We start from the raw sequence: 6,000 nt of genomic DNA, 5'->3' as shown, positions 1-6,000 counted from the left end.
CTTATCCCATACTGTAAAAGGATTTCTATCATTATTCAGGGAGTAAATTTATAAATTCTAGCTGAAAGAGATTCAGTTCAAGTTCCAGCCCAAATTAGAAGAGTTCCAGAAATAAGCAAGATGCAGTCATATTATTTTCTTGACAACTACTTATTGAGTGTTAGTATTTGTTAGACATTGGGGTGTGATGAAGAGGAAAGGAATGTGGCCCATTTTCTTTTGGCCCTCATTTCTAATGAGGCTCTGCATAAAGGATGATGACATCATATCGTATACAGAAAGAACTGGATAGATTTAGCCTGTAAGCCTGGAGATGGCTCAATGATAAAAAGATAACTGACCTCAAATATTTAAAGGTTTTTCCTATGGAATAGGGATTAGACTTATTCCTCATGGTTTCTGTCCACTGATGTATACCAAGCAATTACAACTGTGCCTGCCACCTAGTAGGAACACAAAAGGTATATTTTGAATGAATGAATGTCAGTCTAAGCCTGGGAACTTGATTCAGTTCCAAACCCTTCTCATTTGCCGCCTGAGGAATGGTGGTGAACTCTGTCACCTACTTGCTATGAGCCTTTGAAAAACATCAGTTAACTTCTTTGAGAACAGGGACTAGGGTGAAAGCTACAGGCAGCTCAATATATTTGGGCTCTAGATAAGGAAGCAATTTCCAAAGATGAGAGTGTTCAAACACAAATGGTCTTACTTTCCAAAGGGAATTCGTTCCTAGAGATTTTCATGCATGGTAGAAGGGATAACTGAGATTTTCTATGGGAAATTCAACTTTCAGATGTTAGAAGTTCTTGGTCAAGGGCTTAAGATATTATTAGCTCTTCAGTGGGAACTTGGGGGTACTTAGGAACAAGCAGAATGATGACCCTAGGACAGCTTGGAGAATAGATTGGGAAAGAGCCACACAGGGAACCAGGACTCCTTCAAGAGTCCATAAACTGTGACTAGAGTACTAGACGAGGTTAATGAACTTAACTCAAAGGGAGGGACCCCATTAGAAGCTTTGTCCTGTGGAGTGGGCCACTCAGGGAAGCCATGTGCTTGGGACACACAGATACCAAGGACTCATCCCTGAGCCCCGGGTACAAGGCCTGTTTGCCCAAAAAAGCCCAGTGTGCTTGTTTGGGAGGGGAAAGCCAAGGCCCTTGGCAGTCCTGTTTGAACCACTTGGCCCTGACTGAGCCTGGAAGTTTGACTTACTTCTATGCCCTGTTAGGCAGGGGTAGGAAGGAGCTAAGGGTCTTCTCACCTGCTTCTTCACTCTGTGACTTGGAGAAGGCTACTCTGACCTCCAGGCTCATCGGTAAAATGAGGATAATAACATAGAGCTGGCAAGGTGGTTGTGAGAACTAAATAGAATTGGTTCTGAGCACATAGCTTGTTTCCTGATTTATGAGAAACTTGAAAATATTTTTCATTTTCACCTTCCTGTTAGGAAGCTTTAATTCATCTTCTGAGGAAATCAAATGATATTTTCAGGTTCATAGGACTAGAATGTGTCACATTATAGAATAGCTCACATCAGAGTGCACTCCTTAAACTACAATAAAGGAGTGCACTCAATAAACTACACTCAATAAACTACAATAAAGGCAAAGCAACCTTCAGGGTCACAGTCATCCAGTTTGGCAGTTTGTTTTGTAAACCCATCTATTTTTTGCCCCTGCCTGCTGGTGTTACCCCACATTAAGATGTGATGCCTTCTTGAAGTCCACGGACATTTGGAGGGTCTTCTCTAAACTGCACCTGAACACCTAAAGTCAATGTAGCATCCTAGAAAGGCAAACACATATTTTTACATATATTTCCAATATGACAGAAAACCTGAGGCTACCATGTGTTCCTTCCTTCATCCAGGAAATCTTTCATTAAACAAGTACATTTCCCCTCTGACTAGGAATCACCAGGCTCGCACTGAATAAAAATATGTTGGCATTACAATAATCAAAGCAGAACCAACTCTGCCCTTCAGTCTTCAAGGTCCTTTCAAACCAAACAAAATATGGCCTCAGACACATCTCTCCCTAACAGTGCAGTCCTGTGGGAATGGGAGCAAATGGTCCTAATGCATTTTCAATTTACAAACCAACTTTTCCTATATTTAGATCAGTCAATTTATATCTGAGTCCAAAAATTCAAGAGGATGTGACATCTCTCCTCCCTAGCATAATTTGGTTTTTCAAAGAATCTTGTTCTCAAAAATTCTTACCCATCTCTCAGAAATAGGTTCTTTACTTGGTATATTTCCAACTACATAATTGTTTCTTTATTTTCATACTTGCAAACAGCCTGATCCACTTTGTCAGTACATGGCTTTGCTTTTTAAAGGGTCTATCTAGGATACATGCAACAAAATCAAGCAATCACACTGTTGCCCAATATTGGAAAAATGGTCATTAATGCTTCTAATAATCTTTTCAGGGCACTTAAAATCAAAATCATACATTATAATCCCTCCAAGACTATTAGATCTGAATTTGTTTTAGGTTTTCTATTTGGTTTGATTTGATTTGATAATAATCCCCTGATATCTGGGTAAGTCATCTGTCCTGATGACTGAATTAGATTTTTTTATTAGTTGTAGGTAGACAGTCACATAAGGACAGGGCAGAGTCAGGGCCAGGAAATATCAAAAGGTTTGGAAAATGTCCTAGAATAAGCACAGAGCATCAGAGGGAGATATGGTACTTAAAAACAAGGTTGAGGAAAAGAAGATGATCCGCATTTTTTAAAAAATATATTTTATTTCTCCACATGGGTGGTCAGAAGTGGCCCAAGTACTAAGCACCAGAGACAGAGTTTTGAAAAGTATGTAACATGATATTTCAGAATTAGAGTTTTGGAGTGCGGTTCATGGTGAGTGGTTAGTTCAGGCAATTTTCACCTGGAAATCTGTCATTTCTGAAGCCCTACCAAAATTTTCATTCCCTAAGAAATAACTGATTTGCCTGGAAATCTAACATATAGGAATTGAAAAAGGCAGATTTTTTTGCATGAAATCTTGTCTAAGTCAATTCCATGAGCACCCGTAATTTTTTTTTCTAATTGCAACCGCACCTCAAAACTTCTCATGCTCTGCTGAAATCCTGGTTGAAAGGGAATTTGAGGATATCAGGGCATGTGGGAGCCCTACCTTGCTGAGCAACTGAGCATGATTAACCAAGGAAGCAGGGAAGAGAGACACTAGGTAGAACAAGGAAGTCCTATGAGCTACACCTCTGTGGACAGGCATTGGCAGAGGGGCATGCCATTCTTCGACTTGGCAGATGGTGAAAGGGAGACTCAGGGATTTGAGGAAGGAAGAGAGTTGGAGCGTAACTGGGGCAAGATTTAAAACCCAGTCAAGTCACATGCTTAGTTGCTTCACCCACATCACAGTAGCTTTATGTTTTGTGACTCAGTTTTGCCTGATACAAAGCATTATGAAGGTGACCAAACCCATTCAGGCCAAACTGAAGGGGGTAGGGCTTTCTAGAAAGTCTTAAAAGCCTAAACAATAGATGCCCATCAAATAGACTAACAAAACAAATGCTGATAAAGAAAGTGGGCATTAAGAAGACAGAGGACAAGGAAATGGAGATTAAACACATTTGCAGATTGAAGAACTGGCTTTAGAAAAGACGTCTGCAGGACACCAGCAGGCATCTTAAGACCTCACCTTAGATTTACAGACTTGCAGAAATAGGCAGAGGTGACATGTCCAAATGACCATCATTATTACTATTAATTTTTCTTGTTACTCCCTTCCTTTTATTCCTGGTATGGCCTGAGAAATATGGGTGCATGGTTGTCACAACAGGACTGTGGGACATGATTGATGAGAAGACACCAACAGGCACAGTTAAAGATGCAAATAGTCTTTATAAACTAGCATAAGTAAACTGATGGAGATAGTTGACAGAGAACAACACAGCATGCTCCCAGATGAGAGGACAAGAGCCCCAGGGTTGCAAGTCTCCTGTAAGGTGCGGGTTCTGAACCACACGTGGTGTGAACATTTCACCAAGTACAAGGAGCTCACAACTACCGCTCACATGGTGTTGGTGGAGTGAGGGGGGAGGGGATTCTTTATACTCTCCTGTTCAGTCCCCATATTCATCTTCCCATTTTCTTCATCTGGAGATTCTTGTTCAGTCTGCCTATTCGCCGCATGCAAGGAATAGCTACAAACCCACCCTGGTGTGCATTTGACTGGGCAAATCCAAGACCTTCTTCAAATGCATAGCATCTCTTAAGAGGTCCAAGGATCAGGCTTGTTTCAGGTCCATTTCTGTAGAGGACGTGATGTACTTGTTCATTCTAAATAGCTAAAGTTGGGGTTTCCAAACCTGGCTAGTCTGCAAATGGTGACTTCTGGGAAATGTTCTGTTTGAAGATATCCTTAGAAGTTTCATCCAATTTCACTTTGATTGCTTTCAGGCCTTGGCTGATTTTTAATGTCCCCAGCTGATCTAAGCAAGCTGGCAAGTGGAAGCCTAATTATAGCATCTACTTTTGACCACTATAAAGGATGCAGCAGCAGCCAGAGCTGCTAAGCTCAGCCAGAGCAGAGCTAATAAGAGAGCCCTAGACCATGGCCCCCAGGATGCTCAGGTTGTGAGGACCCTTATTTAACACCTAAAAGAAACTCTGCAGAGTGATAATGGCAAAAACATATATAATAAAAACAGTACACTGAATTCAGCAGAGCTTTAAATTAATTTACTGGGCTAAAAAGCATTCATGTGCATATTGATAAATACTGCATATGTGAGACATGTCATTTATCTAATCTACAGTAATGCTTAGTGTATATATTCATATTTGGGGTCTGTGACTAAAGTTTTAAAATCATACTACTTGATTAAGAGTCCAACGACCCAAGTTCTAGTTCTGGCACCGATGCTACTAGCAAAGAAGCAAGTTTAGCAGCTTCACAGCTCTGGAGTGACTCCCCTTTCTACATCTATAAATAAAATAAGGCAGTTGGACATTTGTCCAAGTTTTTTCCTGAAGTTTCTCACCAGCATCACCTGGTGAAACTTATTGAAACGTGAACTTTTTTGGACTTATCCCAGACTTGGATTGGGAATCTCTAGGGAAGGAACCCAGAATACTTCACTTGTAGAAAGTTACCCCAGTGACAAAGAAATACACTAACATTTAGAACCATTTGTTCCAGTAGTTTCTGAGGCCCTCTGTTTTTGACATCACATGGAGACAAGGACAAAGCGACCATCTCTATCTACCTCGACTAGCTCTAAGAAAAAGGTAAATTTTTTAAAAATTTATTTATTTTTGGCTGTGTTGGGTCTTCGTTGCTGTGTGTGGGCTTCTCTTGTTGCAGAGCATAGGCTCTATGCATGCGGGCTTCTGTAGTTGTGGCTTGCAGGCTCAGTAGTTGTGGCGCACGGGCTTCGTTACTCCACGGCATATAGGATCTTCCAGACCAGGGCTCAAACCCGTGTCCCCTGCGTTGGCAGGAGGATTCTTAACCACTGAGCCACCAGGAAAGCCCCAAAAAGGTAAACTTTTTAAAAAATTTTTATTGGGGAACAGTTGCTTTACAACGTTGTGTTAGTTTCTGCTGTACAGCAAAGTGAATCAGCCATATGTATACATATATCCCCTCTTTTTTGGATTTCCTTCCCATTTAGGTCACCACAAACCATTGAATAGGGTTCCCTGTGCTACCCAGTAGGTTCTCATTAGTTATCTAATTAGTTTTATATATAATAGTGTATATAAGGAGGGGGGTGGGATGAATTGGGAGATTGTGTAAAAATTGTGTAAAAGGTAAATTTTTAAAAGGTAAATTCAATTTGGTCTGAATGGGTTAAATCACCTTCATAGTGCTTTACATTGGGCAACTGAGTCATAAAACATAGATAAAACGAGATCAGTGAAGAAGCTCAACATTTTGAGTCAAGAAGACACAGACTTAAATCCTGCCTTAGTTATGTTCTAACCCTCTTCCTTCCTCAAATCCCTGAGCTTCCATTTCTC

This window comes from Delphinapterus leucas, chromosome 8 (assembly GCF_059928025.1).
Source record: "Delphinapterus leucas isolate spDelLeu-1000000601 "Yukka" chromosome 8, BTC_Dleu_Yukka2, whole genome shotgun sequence".
Taxonomy (NCBI): domain Eukaryota; kingdom Metazoa; phylum Chordata; class Mammalia; order Artiodactyla; family Monodontidae; genus Delphinapterus; species Delphinapterus leucas.
Note: the sequence above shows the minus strand (reverse complement) of the source record.